Source organism: Cavia porcellus, unplaced genomic scaffold (assembly GCF_034190915.1).
Source record: "Cavia porcellus strain 051 isolate PalLab524CR breed Dunkin Hartley unplaced genomic scaffold, mCavPor4.1 scaffold_15, whole genome shotgun sequence".
Taxonomy (NCBI): Eukaryota; Metazoa; Chordata; class Mammalia; order Rodentia; family Caviidae; genus Cavia; species Cavia porcellus.
This window is the reverse complement of record NW_026947498.1, coordinates 32,021,263-32,042,723: the sequence shown is the minus strand read 5'-3', so window position 1 is coordinate 32,042,723 and position 21,461 is coordinate 32,021,263. Positions and strand designations below refer to the sequence as shown.

The 21,461-nt window shown below is 32.6% G+C and overlaps 1 protein-coding gene across 3 annotated transcripts in view; it reads right to left on the bottom strand.

The window, feature by feature from the left end:
- Positions 1 to 21,461, bottom strand: part of Cadm2 (cell adhesion molecule 2) — a 980,415-nt gene that overhangs the window by 937,103 nt on the left and 21,851 nt on the right. The gene's annotated exons all lie outside the window — the stretch shown is intronic.

Sequence of the window (21,461 nt, the reverse complement as noted above, 5' to 3'; positions counted from 1 at the left end):
ATTCATATAATTATATACCATTGGCCATTTTTATGTCTTCTGTTAAGAAATGGCTGTTCAGTTATTTTGTTCTTTTTTAATATGGTTTTTTTATTACAGCTCTATTCAAAATTACCAAAGTATATAACCACCTGACATGTTTATTAACATATGAATGTCTAAAGTAAATGGGGAACATATATAAAATGGAATGCTAGCTAGCCACAAAAAAATGACATGCTGTCATTTGTGACAATATGGATGAGCCCAGAAAACTTTCATGTGAAGTGAAATAAATTAGGCACAAAATGGCAAATACAACATCACTGCACTCATATAAAGCAAGTAAGAAAGTTGATCTCAAAGAAGTAGGGTTCAAAATATTGGAAGCTAGAGGTAGAAATACTTAGTGGGGAGGCAGGAAGAGGTGCTATTTAAAGATGTAATTATAGTTGGAAAAAACGGTGCCAGTGCAGACAAATCCATAAAGACAGAAAACTGATGAGTGATTGTCCAGGCTGGAGGATCAGTGGGAGGGAGGAGACAGAGTGGGGAGAGATATTAGAACAATGATTGATGCCTATAGACTTTGTTTTTAATGTGATGAAAATGTTCTAAAATTAATAATGGTGAGGGCTGCACAAGTCTGTGATCACAGTAAAAACTCGGCTGCAAACCTTTAACTTTAAAGTTGTATGATTCGTGGATTATACCTCAAAGCTGCTTTTCATTAAAAAACATTTAAAAAGCAAATAAGGAGGGAAATTTACATTTCCCACTAAGTACGCAGAACAAAGTCAAACATACACTATGTCCACTGAATGCAGTGAAGCTAACGTGCCATACAGTTTTAACTCCATTAGTCAGGTTCACTGACGCAAACTATAGCCAGAGACTCAACGGCCCTTATTTGTAAGAAAATTTTATGGAAATTCAGCCACATCCATAATGTTATATATTGCTGTCTGCTTTCATCCTGTATCAGCAGTGCAGAAAAGTTGCCACTTAAACTGTAAAGCCAGGAAGCCTAAAATATTTCCTAAGTGACCCCTTAAGGAAGCAGCCAAGGGCTAGGAACAAGAGGACTGACTGTCCTCATGCCTTTGGGGCAATGGAAATATAAGTAACCCAGGTATGTCTCAGAGAGGTTAAATTATCTTTGATGTAGATGTTGTTTCCCATATTATTAGATTAATCATATTTTTGAGCTTGCAACTATAACACTCACTTGCCCATTGGCTGTTGTAATTTGGATATGTGATTTGTTTTCCATGAGAAGATATCAGTTTTAACTATTCTATGGCCAATTCTCCAACTGCTATCAGACATAACTAGATAAAAACATAATATACCATCAGTGTCTCAGAACTGGTTGGAATGTGTGAGCATCATCCTATATTTTTTTTGATAAAATCAAGATACCTAAATATGGCTTAAAATAATCTTCATGATATGGATCAAATCCTGACTCCACTGGGCTACCCGAATTTTCTTCCTTGCTTTGCTGTTTTCACATAGGTTGTGTGACTCAAGCAGCCAATGTAGTATCCAAACTCGCAAGTTCTATATTATAACTACAGGTAGAGAGGTTTAGTTTTACTACTTAGAAAGCATAATTGGTTTACATACTCAAATATGCTTATTATCTCTCTTTTACAGATGAGGAAACACATACACATTGATTAGTAAATAAATCATCTGTTTCAAGTTCATCAGGGAAAAGAAAAATAACTGTAAGGACATAAGTGACAATATCCGTTCCTGGGATAATGCTTAAAATTAGGATTTTCATTACCACATTTTCTTCCAAAACTTCCCAAGAGAAAGTAAGAGCCATTTGTATAACATCACATCAAAGAGATTCCTGGGAAATCTTTATTACTGAAAAACACTCTGTAAAATTGTGTACAAACATAGCAGAAAATTCACACACAAAATTTTTTTTTTTGTTTAAGTAGTCACATTTGTAAGAGATTTGTTTAAGTAGTCACATTTATAAGAGACTGGTAATAATAAAACTTGCTAACACTTACTGCCTAACAGATTGCCACAAAAGACTGCTTCCAAAAATAGATTCCATTTTGCTGCCTGATTCTTATCTTTCACCAAATATGGTAAATCTTCTCTCTAAGCTATCTAATATTTTAATGCCTTCAGTTATATTTCTAGTTTTTATGCAACTTTCTGCCCTGAAATGTGTAATATATTTGACAAAAAAACATCATTTTTTAAAAGATCCAAATAAACCTGCATCATTTTTACAAAACACATGACAGCATTTGCTTCATAACAAGGAATAATCTGAAATAAATTTTTCTTTAACTTTTAGAAAATCATGTAAGTCCACATAAAGTAAACTAATAAGGAAATGTTGTGCACTAGAAAAAATGTATAAATGAAAGTTACACTACTGCTTTTAGTATCTGGCCATTGATTGTAGCTACTGAGAGTTGTGGTAATAACTGCATCCTAGTTATAATAAAGGACTTCAAAGAAAATAAGGCAGAAAAATATTTAATAGTAATCTTCCTCAAAGTCTCGGTTCACATTTTCCAAATCTAGTATGGTCAGTGGCTAATTGTTAGTATAAAGCTTAGGATGACAAAATACAAGAAATATATATTGTACTTAGTTGTTCCTTAAATAACCCATGGCCATAGAAGCACAGTATTTTTTAAAACATCTGAGAATTGGTCAGTCTGTGCTCCTTTTGAATGAATCTACATGCTTTCACAATATGTTTGCTGCTGATTGTGATGGACAGTAAAGTGAAACTGACTCTAATGCTGATCTTTGTAACACTGACTGTAACAAGATTAAGAGTGTAAGAATTTCCTCTTTGCTGTCACTCACAGACAGAAATGCATATAATGGTGCACAGCAGGAGACTCAACCTTGCAAAGCTTCAAGGGTCCTAGCAGTAAGGCTCCACAAAAGTAAAGAAGAAGAATCCCTGGGGAGAGAATAGAATACACACATGGTAGAGACAGAGGAAAGGGGAAAAAAACACATTGAATGAAAAGATATTATTGACATACATAATAATCTGAGCAAAAGTTCATCCAAAAATGTTTAGTAATGAGAGTGCTATTAACATAAAGAAGGCATTAAGCAATTCTTGCTAAGAAAAAAGAACCTACGATCTGAAAAACACATACACCATCACAATACAGAATAAAACTTTTACAGTATTAGTTTAGGTACTAAATATGTATTAACCATAGAAGTGACTTCCAGTTTTTTGGTTAGGGTAGAGTATCCACACAATATTTAGTTGTCTTAATCCGACTCAGTGGTTCTGTATCTACTGATAAAATACTTGAAGTAATCTCCATAAATGTCTGACAGGGAGAAGGATTGAGAATATGTAACTTTATTTTTATTTCATCTACGAAAATCACAATGTGACATGAATAAACACATTTGTTCAAAGGTCTCAACAATATTAATACTACAAAGTTATTTAATATTTACTTATTCTGCAAAGCTTTATCAACTGTACTGCCTCTTAGGAGGTACTGCCATGTCAGGGCTAAATGAATCATATCTCATTTAATTACAAATACGTTTGTGATAAAAACTCTGTATTCTCTAGAGAGATGAGACTAGAACATTCGGATTACATTCATCTCTAAATGAACAGAAAATAAGAGGTTGCCTTTCTGATCTTTGACTAGTTTTTTTCTTAATTTAAAAGAGTAAAATTAATTTTGAAAATAATAACAGGTTTATATGTTTAACATACAATAAGTGTTACAATTATGCTAGGAGAGGAAGAGAGAAAAAGGTGTGTGATGAGTAGATAAGAAAATATGATAGATAATAAAATGGTATAGGTAAGGTAGAAATAAAGTTAGGTTAAGGCAAAATATGAAAAAGATGTAGACAAATAAGGTTAAAAAAGAGCACTTTTCGTACATGCAAAAAAAGATATTCCAAACAAAATTAATAACTCTAAAGAAGCAAGATATTCAAATAGATAAGTAAGAGTAGACACAGAGAATGAGAGAGAGAGAGAGAGAGAAGAGAGAGAGAGAGAGAGAGAGAGAGACAGAGAGACAGAGACAGAGAGACAGAGAGAGACAGATGAGGGGAGGGGAAGCATATCTAAACGACTACTCACAAGACTTAGAAATCCAAATAAAGCATGCTAACCAGTTACTTTTTAATTCAGTAAATTCCATTAATTAAATATGAAATTCCAATAACTTAATAGTTATCTAGGTTATACAAATGTAATCCTAAGAACACACAGTATCTGTTATTTTGTATAAAATACAATGAGTACATTTATAAAAAAATACAGCAAAGCTGTATGAAATTAATCCTTTGGAAGACCAAATTGTATCTAAAAAACCATGTACTTTGTCTACTAATGTCACCGAAGAGACCATCCATGAATACAAAGTTAAACAGATGTGTATGTGTATGAATTTGCGTATGTGTGTGGGTATATATAAATATAAACATGTACACTCAAATGTACTTAAATGTAGGTTTTTGGAAAAGGCATTTGGAAAAAGCAATGCAAGACGTTAGGAACTGAATCTGTATCAGCAAAATTCATATGCAAATTAATGAACCAAAAATCATATTCAGTCTTGGCAGAAAGCCTTACAACTCTGTACTTGGAGTGTCCTACTCAGCTTTTAAATCTTATTCAACAGTCTATGAAAATATACAAAACATTATTAAAAGCCATTTTAAAAGGATATTTCACTTAGAAAAATACCAACATATTAAAACTGGAATTTCTAGCTTTTTATCTGAAGAAAAGGAAAGGATTTATGTTCTGTGCCTTTGAAGGATGAGAAGCAAAAATTTTAAATTATATTAAAATAGCTGAACTCTTAATCAGTGCCTGTGAAACTGTACTACCCCAATTCTGTTAAATATTAAATCTGGAATTTGATGTCAATTTTTCAAAACTGTTACATTTTATGGGAACTTGGATTCATGGACCCTTAGTTATCTTCCAAATTTAAAATACTACAATTACTTCCCAGATTTAAAAAGAAAGCTTCATATAGTTACAATATATTCAAAAATATTTCAAAATCACTATTATTCAAAAAGCATGATCGAGTTCATCCTCATTATTCTCAGATTTCCTATTTACAAATTTACTTACTAACATTTGTAACCTTAAAATCAAAGCTCACTGTACTTTCAAGTCATTCAGGGACACGGGCAGGACACCAGGAAAAGGAACTGCCTCGCGCACATTTCCAATGAAGGTTATAAAGGCAAAGTTCTGCCTTCTTGTTTTTAGCTCCCTTCCTGCAGATAAGCATCCTTTTCCATATATATTTAATCACACATTTATTCCATTTGTATGAAATGTAGACAACTTCACTCTTTATAATAGCCCCCAAGCACTGTGCTGAAGAATCAAATTATAGAATGTTCCCAAGTATAAAAGGCTGTGATACGCCTGCCCCAAGGAGAAAATATCCGTATTAGATAAGCTCTGTTCAGGTATTAGTTTTACTGCTGCTGGCAGAGTTCAATGCTAATGTATCAACAATATATAATAAATAGTGTCTTCAAATAGAAGCACAGAAATCAGGATTATGTGCTGATCATTTGAAAAACAATGTTGTGACTAGTGGTTCATAGGAATGTAGCCCTGTAGTTTCTCAAGGAGTAAAGGCTGAGGATTCATTAAACCAGCATTCCAAAGATTCTAAGAACATAGAAAGTGCCTGTTTCCCTTCCTAATGTTAATATCGCATAAATTAGTCCCTCCAAAGGTGTTTTCAACCAGGAATTGGAGGGGATCTAAGTGAAAATTAGGCTCACAAATGAATACCTAATGGCTTGATATTCTTACTACATTCTCTGTGAAAAGTGACAGTACATTCATATTTATGAAAAGTTTGCCAGTAAACCTTGTCCTCTTCCCAATACACACATAAATTTCCACATTTCCTCTTTATATTCAGGGTATTAGATCAAAAGAGCTGGGACAGAATCTAGTGACAATGTTGTAACAAACAATTGCTTTTTTGCATTTACTTCTCTGTAGTAAAGCTATAACTAGCAATCAACCAGGTGGCTAGTTATTAGTGCCAAATTGAGAGCAGCAAATCTGAGCCTCTGGCTGCCTGCCCCCAATCACAGAGAAAAACATGCCCTGCTCCATGTCTGTTCCTGGAAACTTCCACGCCAAACTTTTTGCAGGGCTGATACAAAGCTTGAGAAATTCAAAGTATTGCTAAAAGATTGTTAACACTATCTGCAATTCTCAAACTTCATTGTAAATGTTTAAGTGCTGCAAGGTATTTCTGCTCAATTACAAACAAGACGACAGAATAACATTTCACACTTTGCATTTTAATCAAGAGCTGTGCAATTTCTGAGATTTTGTTCCTAAGTAACCATCTCTTACTGCTAAATGTTTTTAATTTTTGAATTTAAGGTACTAAAAAAGAGAAACATCAGGGCCTTAAAATTAGATAGAAATTTTTGGCTCCATAATATCATATATTTGCTATATTAAAAGTAGGAGCAAAAGCTTTTCTGACTTTAAACTAAGGGTTTAAATTATGAATGCAAAATTATCATTAAGTTTAAAAGGCCATGTTAGTGAGAGGATAACTTAGAAAATCATGTTTTCATTTGGGTATCTGAACTTCATAAAAAAAGTATCACTATCCCTCAAGAAGGTTCAAAATGAACCTTTCATTGGAAACAACGCATAAACACTTGGTTAAATTTTAGATTTTGCAAAATATACATATTATTTTTTCATAGAATGAACATATTAATATGGTACAAGCTCTTGCTGAAACATGAACTAAAAAAAATCAAGTAAAGTGACTGTTTGCAATTTTGTCAGGGAAAATTAATTCCACTCATATAAATGGGAGGTTCATCAGGTTGACAACCAAGGAAATGAGTTTCAGCATAGTCTTCCCTCAATAGTGAGCGGCAGCTTTCTCATATTGACAGAGCCAGTACCTTCAGCCATTGCTTACATGCTTAGATTATGACAAAAAATGAACTAAGAATCTTACATTTCATTATCATGTAAGAGAACTATTTTGTTTCTACTACTGTTGTTTTTTCATTTCAGTGAAATTGCTGTTGAATTTTTGGTAGGTCTTTTTACATTCTTATGTTACAATTCAATAGTACTTAAAATCATAAATGAGATAAATGTAAGTACATACACAAGTTAAAATTCTCCATATATTCCCAAGTAACATATGATATAAATATAAAATTAAAGACATATGGAAAAAACTTAAATACACTTAAAATCCTCTTCATCTTCCACAAGTTATGACATAGTCAATATTTTTCTCAATAATCACAAAAAATTTTTAAAAGTTCATATTTTCTATATTGATAAATAATCTGCCTTTGAAATAAATTCCAAAGAAATCAGTTACTTATAATTCACATAATACATGAACTAGCTGGAAAATAAATTCCATGATTCAGGTATTTAATTCATTATTGGACAGATTTAGGATAACTGTCTCAAACATAAACCCTTTGAATCTTGGTATAGCAATAACAGTGACTGTTTTTAATTATGCGGAGCATTCCAAACATGAATATATTTCTACATGATACAATTTGAGGAAATTTATCCCAGGAAATAGTAAAACAACTTCAAGTTTTAGTAAACAAGTCAAAAACCATAACCAAGCATACATATTCTAAATACTGTTGAGATTAAACAAATTTGTAAATGCTATTTCTTTGACTTGACTTTAGGACAGATCTCTGCTACTTAATAACAAAACAGTCATGCTGTGATCTAAATGATGCTTAGGACAACTCTTCTTGTTGTCTGTAGGAGGTTGAGGGGTTGAGAAGCAGCTAAAACTGTTTTTCTTTGTTTTTCAATAAGAGTATCATCTAAACATTTTCTTGAAGCTATTTTCTCTCCTTGTCAATTAATTCAACGTTTTTACAAGGAATTGTTAAGCACCATGGGTTTATTGAAATTCATTGAGTGATGCAAAGGACATTGTTAAAGTACTTGTAATGATTCTGACTTTGTAAATTATCTTGATAATTCAGAAGACAGGGACAAATAGACAAATAGGCTATAAACTAAAATTACTAAACAAAGGAAAAATATGAAGTCATATGTCTTTCATACAAAATACAAAGCATATGGAAAACAAGGATAAATTACACATCATTTTAATTAATAAGGTTAAATGTAAAATACTTTTTCTCATTGACAGCATTCAGTGAGTAATGTAGCTTTTAAAAAATACATAAAACTGGGGCTGGGGATTTAGCTCAGCGGTGTAAGCGCCTTCTTTGCAAGCAGGCAGTCATGAGCTAGATCCCTGGTACCGATAAAAAGGAAAAAGACAAAAAAACAAACAAACAAACAAAAAAAAAAACATAAAACTAAAGGAACATAGGTGTAACTGTTAAATCATCAGAAATATACTTTTATTTTCATAATCTGTTTAGTTAAGGCCAGAATTGGTAATACACTAAAAGCTATAATAAAGTACTTTTTATACAATCAAATTACATATGAAGTAAATTACATACAAAATAAATTACATGAGAGCAGATTACTAGAAATATGACATTACATATGAACACAGATTACAAGAGACATGATAAATCTTGTTTCCTCATAAGTGTAGAGACATTCTAATTTAATATTAAAAGTCTCTTTTATGAGTCTTCTTCTCCAATGAAAATACATCCTATACCTAATTAGTGTTTTGAGTTAAAATTTCTTTGCTTTTTAGAATGCTTTCAGTGCTTTTAAATATAAGCAATTGTGGTATCATCTACATGTTACCTGAAATCCTGGACACCTGAAGTTAACCCTGCCATCAGGGAGAGGGCTGCGAATGTTGGAGTGTAGGATTTTGCTTGAGCTGAAATGTCCTATACGTTTATCTGACCATATTTGTAGTAATTATTCTTCGATAAGCAGTTACAGCATCTCTTGCCACAATTTAACAATACGGATGAAAAAACCCATCACTTAATGAGTTCAAGGCCAAATACCTAAAGCCAGAAACCCCATCACAGAATAGCAGGATAATCAACCAGGCATTTATTGTCAACTCTAAATGTTCATCTATCTTTGATTAGCCATGGATAACCTAGGCTACAATGACAGAAGAACTAAGTTTCTGCATTATGCTTAAAAGCAATTTAAGCATACAAAACAAGAGGAATGACTAAATACTGTTAATAAACATGAAAGTAATAGAATATTAATCTCTTTACTAGAACAAATATTTAGCATGATGGATAATCTCTAGTAATTGCCTAGCATAAACATTACTATTTTGTTTCATAGATAAAGACATTGAGGCTATAAAAGATTACACAGCTTTCTTAAAATTATACATTGACAGAGTACAAAACAGGTATTCTAAAAACCAGGGTTTTTTTTTTTTCTTTATACTGCAGTCATATTTTAGCTTTTGCAAATCTCATTTGGTATAAATTCTCATTTTATTTCCAAATTTTGAAATTGCATTATTTCTGGAAATTAAGTATTTTTCCGGTATCCCAGGATTTCAAACTTGGTGGACTGGGTTAGGAGCTGTTTCCTCTCTATTTCTACTTTTAACTAGTTAACAAATATACCTGTCATCTTTAGACAAGGTCAGTTGAAGCATGACTAGTTTGAAAATCTGACAACTGTTTAGAACTCACAGAATGTGACTAATCCATGTACCACGCTTCCCCAGATATTTTAATAAAAATTAGTTTGTGGTAGTTATCTGCTATCAGTATATCCAGAGCTTTTATACACTCAAGAAGGAATGAGTGATGGTAGATGGGCACTTACATATTCTAGACTGCTTAAAATAATTTTAAGTATATCTAACGATAGTAATACATTTAATTTACACAATTTATTATATTGATTTCTTCCCTTCTTAGTGTTCAACTTTATTTAAGGATACAGAGTTTTGGACAGAATAAACTTTTAAATGTGTACCTTAATGAATGATTACATATGAATCATTGCTTTCACTGCCATTTATGTTTGCTATAAATGTAGTCTAAATGTATGTATTCAAAATATCAGGAAAACTATAATTAATTAAACTACTCTTATGAGAACACATACAATATTGACACTTGAAATAAGAGAACTTTGAAAATTGATGAAAATACATTTATTAGGCTGTATTTATACTGATCTTGGCAGGCACTCTTCAAACTTAGAGAGTTAGAAGTGGAAAAGCAATGTCTGTGCCAAATTCGCTCAAAAACGTTACACACTCTAATACAGCGCACATGACAAGCCTGAAGTGTTGAAAGGAAGCCATTTGAATTATCTGAGCACAAAAAAAGCATCTGGAAAATTACCTAACAACTGAAACATCCTATTCACATTTTTCTGGAATCTCATAATGCTGAAAGAATCTTCAGCAGGTCCTGAGTTTACACTAATTTGCAAGCTTTTGAACAAGCATAACAATTTCAAAGAATAGGTACAATTCCGTAGGCCTATCATTAATGAAAAACAATTTTAACAGAAGCCAACAAATTTTAATCTTAATTTTGTTATTTTTGTGTGATGACTCCTATTATGACATTAATATTTAGTGTCAGGTAAAAATGCACTTAGAAATAATAGCAGAAAACAAGGGTCAGAGTGCATTCTTTGTTCTGGTCCCCAAGGCTACCAAGGACGGAATGAGCTAAATAAAGCATCATAACTCCTTTTAGAGCATTTCTAAATGGGAAAAATGACAATTTATATCGACCAGTGTACTTCCACTAATGGTTTTCAGAAATTCACTTGAGGTAGCTGGAGTCATATTTTCCGTGGAAATTCCACACCTTGGTGAGTTATGCTCATTCTTCCCCTTGGTGCATCACTGGCCGCCCATGCAGGCTTTGAAACTGAATCTTTGATGTGGACCCTGCATAGTCACCAGGAGGACCTCCAGTAACCTGATCTGAACAGTTGCCACTTTCTCCTGTCCCACTGTCTGTACTGTCTCTTTCTCCCTGTGTTTTCCCTTGTCCAATAATCTACTCCATATGATTAGGCAGATACTATTGCTTTATCCATGTAGGTAGCTTCTGTTACCTGACCGCACTAGTGGGTGTCATAATATTACAGTTTACTATTCTAACTCCTGTCCCTCTGCAGAGGATGGTGGCAGTTGTGCCTACTCCTAACTCCTTTGGTAACTAGCTCCCCTTGAGAATCTCCTTCCCAGTTATATGTGTCCCCATTGTTTACCCCAGAAACAGTAATAGGTATTGATTCAGTTTGGGATAATGCTACAATTTCCTAGCTACATGAGCAAGTACCTAAATTTTGCTTAAAATAGTTTTTGTCATTTGCAAATAAATAGCAACAAAACTTAAATTTCTAGAGTTACTGAGACTGCTAAATATTATGTCCAGAATTGACATTATGAAATATACAATATAAATATGAGATTCTACTTTAATTACACAGATGAAATCAGGTAGATGAAATCTACCTGTTTCTCTATTTCTTGCACAATCTTTCATGTTCTCCCTCCTATTGTCATGTTGTCATTTATACAACAAGCTTTTTGTCACTTCTGAATTACTACTAGTGACCAATGTGTTGAAAGGTTCTAATAACAGAACCTTCCTTAAATATTATCTTTATTTTTAATTCCATTTCATAAATAAACCACAACACTAGACTATTTCAATAGGCTTAATTTTCTAGCAGTTTTATACTCATATCAGTGTCAAGAGTGGTACATCTGTTAACATACAGTAACACATATCTCTACTAGTGCTGTATAAATTACATTAGGATTCACTCCTAGTGTTGCACATTCAATTCAAAAAATTCCTTAGAGACTAGTGCAAACCTCTGTAGTATCATATAGTCATTGTCCTAGAACTCTATGATCTGCCTGTCTCTCCTTCTCCACTAAGTCTTAGTAACTACTGATCTTTTTATTATCTCCATAGGTTTGACTTTTTCAGAACCATATTCTAAACGCTTTTTAGGTTGGATACTCTCACTTCGTAATTGGTATTTGAGTTATCTTGTCTCATCATTGCTTAATTCAGTATTTTTAGTGCTAAATAATATAAAACTGTGTGGATCATGGTCTGTAGATCCATTCACCTATTGTAGAGTATCTTAGTTGCTCCCAAGATTAGAGTTTTGCTGTATACAACCAGCCATAAACAAATCTGCTGTAAACATCCAAGTGAAAGGTCCTGTGTAAACATAAGTTTTCTGCATCCTTTGGTAAATACCAAGTGTGTGATGTTGGATCATATACTATAAAGTACATACAATTTTATAAGAAACCGCCAAGGATCATTTGAGAATGGTTATTCCATTTTGTATTCTAATCACCAGTGTATGAATATGTCTTTTGTTCCACATTCCAGGGAGCAATAGGTATTCTTGGTGTTCTGGATTTTTCCATTTTAGAATGAGTGTAGAGGATTAAGGTATTTGTTCAGATAGGATTTTTACTGATGGTGTTTATCAGGTTGCTTCAGCCATGAAAGCTTTATAAAGAGAGAATAGCCACCCAAAAACTAACAAATAGCACAAAAGCACTTTGCTCTTTTACAACTCCACCTAGTATGTAGATGGCTGCCTCACAGGAAGCATTTTAGACCTAAAATATAGGTCACGTCCCCAAATGGCTCTCTGTTCCTATAAATATTTCAATACAATTCAGAGTCACTATATTACTAATTTCTTATTTACAAAAAAAAAAAACAGAAAAGTACTGAAGTTATTTGAATATTTGAGGGATTTTTGTACACGTGGGGCTACAAAGATTCAGAAATACAAATACATTGCAAATAAAAATAGTTTAAAAATAAACATGTTAGATTACAGATTACTTTGGAGTAAAATTGATTCATTTAACAGTGAAATAAAATACAAGTCTGGTTTGATTCTTCTGGCTTTTACCAAAATGTAGTTAATAAAGAGAGGTGTAGGCCTATTACACATGGACAAATATCACTGAAATTCATTTCTCAAATACCACAATCAAAATATATGAAAAAGCATTTTTGACAATACAGAGTTAGATGTTTTCATATTTGTGACTTTTGAATTAAGAAAACAGGGAAATCAGAAATCTAATGTGAAATAATCAGTGAATTACTTCTGCGTTTGATTTTTTTTTTTCAACATAAATACTGCGAATGTTGGGTCAAGTCTAAATTACAAATTATTTTGAATACTACAAAAGGATACTTCCTGAGAAGTGACAGCATATATCTTAATTTACTACCAAAATAATTTTAATATCAGGAAATTGTATTTTTTTCTTCAATTGAGGGCAAGAGGCATTTGTTCGTTCAGCGTATATGATAGAAATAAGTCTTTTAACACTATAAATCAATTATTTTAATACAGGAAAAAATAAATCTTTAAACTATTTTTAAATCAATAGTTTATAGTTAGATATTAACATATAATGAAATATATTGATGTCCCAGTTATTGTTGCTATTTTAGAATACATCTAAAGGTGCTTATAAAGCAAAATTATATAAAATTACATTGGAGCAAGTGCTGAAATAAAATAATATATAAATCATTTCAATGAAATATTTTGTTAAACTTTTTAAAATATTTAAATTCATATATCATTATTAGAGGTCACTTTAATACATTGTAAATGTGCTTTTGTCTTAAAGATAATTATATGAAAACTCATTTATATAAAACCTTCCTGTTAATGGACAGAATTTTATTCTTGAAATCCATACCCTCTCATGTTTTATTAAATGTAATGAGATCATTAAATATTAAATCTCTTTCAGTACAATATTGTCAGCATATTCAATATTCAATGAATTAAGTATGGCACTTAAGTATACATTATAAGAATCAGTAATCCCATTACATTTTGCTCTTAGTTTATTTCCTATTTTTTTAAGTGGCTAGATTTATCTTATTTGCTACTATTTTATTTTTTTTTAAACAGGTGGGTGGAAGAATGAAATGGGTTAGAGAATAATCATAATACTTAACATTTATAGAGTTGTTATGTGACAAGTGCTAAGTTAAAAAAATTATTTCAGTTAATTATCTCATTAACATTGAGTTTTATAGTTCTATTAAATCTAACTTTACAGCTTTATAACTGAAGAAACAAGACATACACACAAAACCACACACAATTTAGTAGGAAAGCAGCTGAAGTTATTAAATGTTTCAATTTGATTATAATTTGGAAATTGGCAGCAAGAAAACTATTAATTTTTATTTTATAGGTTAAGTGATTATTTGTTACAAACATGTGTATAAACCCTAGAGTGAAAAATAAAAAAAAAAATATACTTTCCTAGAATGAAGAGAAAACTTTAACTAATGAAATCCATACTAACAGCAGAGATTTCCCATTACAAACATACAAAAGAAGTTATTAAGCTATTTGTAGAATATATTCATTTTAATTGCTATTATTAATGTCTTATCTATTTAAATGATGGCATATTTTAAAATGTTAACCTGATAAATCAAGTGTGAAGATAATGAAGGCTTAAGGTCAACTGTAATAAAATCTATCCCAAAGGGCAATCAGGGAAGCAAAATCAAAGTGAAAACTCCATGAAACATTTTAAACAAATTTGCTTCAATTATCAAATAAAAATAACTTTTTAAAAACTACTTCCATTAACCACTATGATAAGTAAATTTTAACAGTGCAACGAGCTTCATTTATGGTGTAATTTATTCACTATATTTTCATATGTAGAAACATACATCAAACAGAGTACTGGCCTTCAAGTTTGCAAAAAGAGCAGGAGCAGAACTGGAATTTTATGTTAGCCTTCAACAAATAGCATCTCAACAGTGATACTGAATTGTTTCCACTTTGGCATTCCTGGCTATACTTGAAAAACAAGTATTCCATACGGAATGTATCATGTGTTCAACACTTTCTAAATGATTTAATTATTCTTACAATAATGTAGTGCATGACAGTTTAGGCAGGGTTCATTTCAGTTAAGCAGAAAAAAAATTAGTTAAGGAAAAGTTAGCAGAAGGATAGGATTGATAAATTAGTAAAAGGGAAATATTTGAAGCACAGCAAAAGGGTCAATAGGAGTAAAAAAATGATCAAATTAACTTAATTAAAAATAAGTTTGGCTCAAAGCAATGGATAGATAAATAAGACAAAAGTAAAGAAAATGCCAATGGCGGTTTCAAAGCAAAGGAACCAAAGACAAACTGATATTATGTGATCCCATGAATGTAACCAAAGGGAAGAGAAAGCTGAATTTATTAGTTATGCTTATTGATCATGCCAAACATTTACTGAAAGTTTGCTGTATGTTAGAATTGCAAACAGGTCATGGGCAGCACAGTAAGTAAACAAGCTAAAAACTCTGGTTCTCCATGAAATTAAAAAAACAGGAAGGTACAAAGATAATACAAGTGAGCCTTAGCTGGAACTTTACCCAAGACCAACGTGACCAAACATTCCAAAGAGTATGTAAAGAATAACAAAATAAAATCAGACATAAAATGTATACTTTGGAGGCTCATGGCAAGTCAAAACGCTACTAACAGCTGGCATCCAGGGAAAATGTCCTTTAAGAAAAGGACACACCCTTTTTTCTGGGTCTGTCTGACACTCCAAACAGATGGGGTAGAGAGGATATGGAGCATCCAGCCTGGCTGTGTCTGGAAGGCAATCGAAAAGTGCTTGCGAAGTCGAGTAATAGCAGTAACTCGGGTGTTCTTATTTCTCCTCGTTGGCTTGCGTTAGTTTTGCTCCTCCATGTCTGTGGCCACAGCTCCAAACCAGCACTCTCCATAGAGGTAATTCCCGTCCTTCTACCACTAGATAAGGGCTGTGTTCAATGATTGTTTATGACACTACACAACCCCTGCAGGGGGAGAACTGGGCTCATTTATCCATATCAGTTCCACCAATTAAGAAAACAGATGCATCCCAGAAGTTGTGGTACATTAGTGACTGTCCAGGCACTGCATGGTCGGGGGAGTCAGGGAGACAGCTGGGCAAGGCATAAACAAATACGAGTTGCTGACTGCTTGGGAAGTTCCACATACACTGAAACTTTTAATAAATAACCACAGTGAAATAACTGTGGTTACATAATCTATACAACCAAACGAGATTTGCTAATTTAAAATTCACACACTAATGGCAGGGCCACCAAACCTGAATAGATCATGTAATAGTATTAGAGGACGAAAATGAAAAATCTCACCTATACAAGGCCCATTGTTTGGTGGGCAAGACATTCATACTAATAGAAGATTATGATACAGTACGCTTAATGTCCTATAGAACAGGAATGCAAGGTGTCACAGAAAATTTCTTAAACAAATATTGAAGCTGAACTTTAGTTCTGCTTCACAGTTAGTAAAAGAAATCCTTTTTACTCAGCAATTTGCCTTTCATTGTACAAAAAAAAGCAGAGACTAGCAGTTTAAAATGGCACCTGGCTGGCAGAGTTCCTTGTGAAGTCTCTCTCAAATTCTCAGTAAAATGTAAGAGACATCTCTAAAAACGGGCATCTGCTAAGTCAACCCGGCTACACACACACATGCTCACTGCCAAAATACAGAAAGATTCCTCTATTCCCTACAAAACCAATGGAACTCAATCACAAATGCAGTTAGTGACCCTACCACTCCTTTTTTAGTGTGAGTAGTAAGGTTTCCGTCCTCTTTCCAATGTTTGCTATCTTAGAAATCCAAGATCCATTCTACACAAAAAAGTAGAAAATAACTTTCTACCCCTTAAGTGTAACAACTGGCTTACAATTAATAGTTTCTTTGTGAACTCATTTAAGAATTTCATTTCCTGTAAAAGCAGGCCAGGGGTAAGCATGCAAGGAGATATAATCCCCACAGATTAAATTCTGTGGGTAGGTCCACAAAACTATCTATTAGTGCCAAGAGAAAAACTGAAAAATTCTTATCACTCAGCAATCAGGGTCACAGATGTCTGATAAAACAGGAATAAATACTTCAATGGAAAAAAAAAAAAGTACACTTCAGATGTAGTAATATTTGTTTCAAGTTGTTTATCATCCTTCACTTCCATCCAGTATTTCCTCAATTTTCAGGCTAAAAATAGCATGGTTCTTTAACTCTGTTTTGCCTGTCTGCTCTGAAAATAGGCCAGTGATCTTTGTCTGATGAGGTTCATTCAAAAACTTTCAGAAATGCTTATTCAGCAGAGTGGCATGTCAAAAGAGAGTTGTAACCCACTAATGGGGTCAGCTAATCCAGGGACCACTTAAAAAATATGAAATCATAGTCTGAATTTAAAGTGGTCAATATGAACAAGATTTTTCCTTTGGTTAGATTAGAATCTTTTAATTGCATTGAAGGTACTTCACTTACTGATGCATTAACTGAAGTACATCCAATTTAGACCTACTAGCAATTATCAGGTCAGCAACGCTACTAAAATAACTGCTTCTATTAAAGATGAAAAACTATAAAATAGTTTGCTTTTGGTGACATTATGCCTTATTTCTGATAATTCCGTAGTGAAGAATATATGAAAAAAAATTTAAATGGACTATGTGCAATAATTTATATAAGAAGCAAATATAGATGGAAGCTCATTTCTTTTTCACTTTGTAATTATTATTAATGAGCCATGATTAAAAATTAATCTCTAGAATGATTCAAATCTTTGCACATGAAAAGAGGACCAAGAGATGGAGAGGATGAGGGTAGAAAAGATGTAAAGAGAATGAAAATGTTTTCTGTCCATGTATCACCTTCCTGTGATGAATGGGATCACTCCATACTGCAAACATGTAGAAATGCAAAGAAAAAAGGGGAAAAAACTGCATGAAAAAAAAAAAACTGAAATTCTCTATATTACTATCACCTTGGTTTAATGAAAGTTACATTTTATAAATCCTTGTGGTATTGCGTAAATATTGCTATAAAGGTATCTAGTTATAGTTTTGAAAATACAATATAAATTGCTCAGTTTTAAACAAGTGTATTTTTATTCACATTTCATCAGTCTATGTAAGAATTAAAAGACCTGCTGACCAGAGTATCCATGCCATTCTCCATATGTTAATTTTGAATATAGAAAACTATAATTATGATATGGTTCACAAGGTTATAAAACAATATTGCTGGCAATATATTAAAATATAAAACTTATATGCATATACACAGACTTGTGAAAATGTACAACTTGGGCTTTAAGTACAGGAGCTATACAATTAAATGAATTGCTATTCAGAACAAGAATTCTTGAAAGCATGAGCAATATGAACTATCTCAGTAATAAATGAAAAATCTGTTGCCCTTGGTTTCTTTTATTGTGTGTGCATGCGTTTGTGTGTCTGTGTACATAGAGAATTGGATTCAGTCTTATTGCCTGTTAACTTTCAACATTAGAAATACCTTCTCCTAAAGCCCTGGACATCAAATATGGCTTACTTTCAAGATTACTGCAACTTACACCTGCAATCATTAGCACACTCTCTTAGCTGTTAATGTTGGCATGTGTTAAAGCACGCAGTCACATCAAGATGTACGCGACTTTGAAAATGCTGCAATTTCAATGGAACTGGGACTCTGAGAGAGTGGGTGTAGTAGTTAGCAGTAAGTGGTTGGCATTTGGGTCAGAATGAGAATGTCTTTTATGTCAAGCTAAATAGTTTGTGCTTTAATTAGTGTTGAAAAGAGTGATCCTGTAGAGAGCTTTTCATAGAAAAGAAAAGTAACCCCTTTTTTTTAAGAATAAAAAGCTGGAGATAGTGTGGAGGGTTCAGGCAGTGGGAACAGACTGGTGAGTGAGAGAATGTAACAACTGTGCAGATGAAAAGCTGCAAGGATCCAAACAAGGTTGTGACAATGCACAGAAAAAGAAAAGGCCACATAAAGAGCACTGATTAAGTTAATATGGAAGGTAACGGAGATGGAGGAGTTAGGACAGCGTTTTCCTCGCTTAGAAGTTAGGGTGGCTGGGAGGGCAATGACTGGCCTAGGGACTACAGAGATACACAGGGCACACAGGTGGGCGACAGTGGGAGAAAATGATGAGCTCAGTGTGGAAGCCTGTTGGTTTTTGAGTGCAAACTTTTATTATGTTTTTCTTTTTTTGGTGAAGATATCCAGGATTCATTGTAAAATTAACAACTGAGGCCTGGATATCAGTAACAGATTTATCAGCACTCGTCTTCCAGTTCTTATTCACGCCAGAGTAAACAGGTCAATCAATAACTTTAAAGGTCATTTTAGTATATTTTAACTTATATTCTTTACATCAAATTGTAAAAACTACGTCAACAAAGTGACTTTAAAGGCAAGAATAGTGCACAATGTGGGAGAGGCAGAAAAGCTCAAAAACAGTTACAGAACTGTGTTGTCTAGTATAGTACGTGTCGGATGATATGCTGCTGAGCTATTGAGAAAAGATTATTTTTAGAGTTTTCCACAAAATAAAATGTATTATCAGAAGACTGTCATCAAAAGTAATAAGAATTTTCCAATTGCTTTGTGTAGCTTATGCCTCACAAATCATTCTCCCAAGACATATGATATATCCTGCTGTTCTAATGCTGAAGTTCATTACTGTAGCTTTTATCTTGCCTTCATAATTAGAAAAAGTAGGGAAAAATTTTTAACCTTTCATGGAATTTAGTTTTCATGTGCTAACATTTGTAGCATACCATGTATTACAGACCTAGTCAAGGAAACATTAAATTTTCTGCAGGGAAGAGCTCAGTTTCCCTCTCCTGGAAATACACGATTTTCTGTTCTCTAGAAATTATCTTGTTTAATTACCTTTTAAGATATTCTTCAAAATAACTACAAATTGATAACATTTTTATTATTACATTAATAGCATATTCTGATTAGCCACAAGGAAGAAAGCATTTGTGGATACAGAAAATCAAAAAGGATTACACTTCTTTTGGCATTTGTATTCATAAGGATAATTTCTGAAGTTACTAATGTGTACCTATGTATAGCACTCTCTGTAAATGTTTTGGTAAAGAACACATGTTCCTAGTTCATCGTCATACAGCTAAATATATTCACAGTATTTAAAGTCCCACATGTAGGATGAAAAATAAAAAACTAAAATGCAATGTAAAAGCTAATGTTTGACAGAAAACTCTTTGGGCTGCCATGTCTAAGTTGACAAGTTAAAAGGCAAAATAATATGGATTAAATGCCTTTACATCCTAGCAGGTGTCTAGTCATCGATAATATTCACTGAAGGCCATTGTGTGTAGAGCACTTCTTTTCCTTTCCTAATTCCCTGTTTGGCTCCAGGCAGAAAGAAAGGGAAGGTAGACAATGATTTCTGACACCTCTAAGAACTCTGCACAGAAAAAAGCTTTCCCTGCAATGTGCAGGGATTATTTCACCAGCATTCTCTTAAAAGATGTCCATTTGATTTCTCATAAAACTTGTTTTATTAGAAATTGACATCAGTGAAATTCCAGGTATAACAATAAAATTCCAAACAACTGCATAAGAAAAATAAAAAGCAATGAACCATCTATATTCAATTAAAAAGGAAAAATATACACTGGACCAGAGAGAAGAAGCAAGAAAAAAAAACTTTTTATTGAGAACTATTATTATAATGTTTACAGATTAGAAAATGGGCTCTCCCACGTATTTGATGCAAAAAAATTGGCGATCACAGTAGTCATATTTGTGGTCTTTCACATGCAGCCAAAAAATGATACATAGCAAGATAAAGTATGAGGGTGTTAAATAATCAAATATGATATATGAAAATATGATCATTTTATTTCAAACATGGTACAATACCTCTTTTACTGCAGTTACACCATTTAAACTGCATTCTATGCTCTGTAATTCTTACTTACATTGCACTGATCATATTACCATTTCATATTTTAGAATTTAATATACTTCTTTCTGATGTATTTTTAGAAGAAAAAGGTTTTTAAATTTTTATTCAGTTATAAACTCCAAACTAATACAATTTTAAAATATCAATTCAAATTCTAATAAATTATTTGAAACAATAAGATATTATATATATGGCAGTCACACATACAACGAAGGTAACATCCTAATCCTTTCTTCTCTCTAAGCATATCTGTTTTCCTTTCCTATAATATTGTCAATTAAAGTCTGCGTATATTGTGTAGGCTAAATAACAATATCCTAAAAATGCAATTAATATAGGTACTTGGTAGAAATCTGCATCTTGAATTTTACGTATATATCAGTTAATTAGTATATGCTAATATAAACTATCAGCATAAATAATGATTTAAAAGTTTTATTTATAAAACAGTATTTACAGAGCTACATTAATTCTCAATTATTACTAATTGGAGCCTTTTTTCTACTCTCTACATCCAGAACGACATATAGTAAAATACTCTGGTCAATGTGCATATTCTATTAACTTGAAAATGATAAATCCCAAGGAAGGGGAGCAAAAGCTATTTTCTCCCTGAGAAATGCATCTACAATATTCCTATTCAATTGAGAATCACAAGAGAAGAGAGATCAAATGCTGGTATTCCCGAGGTGCA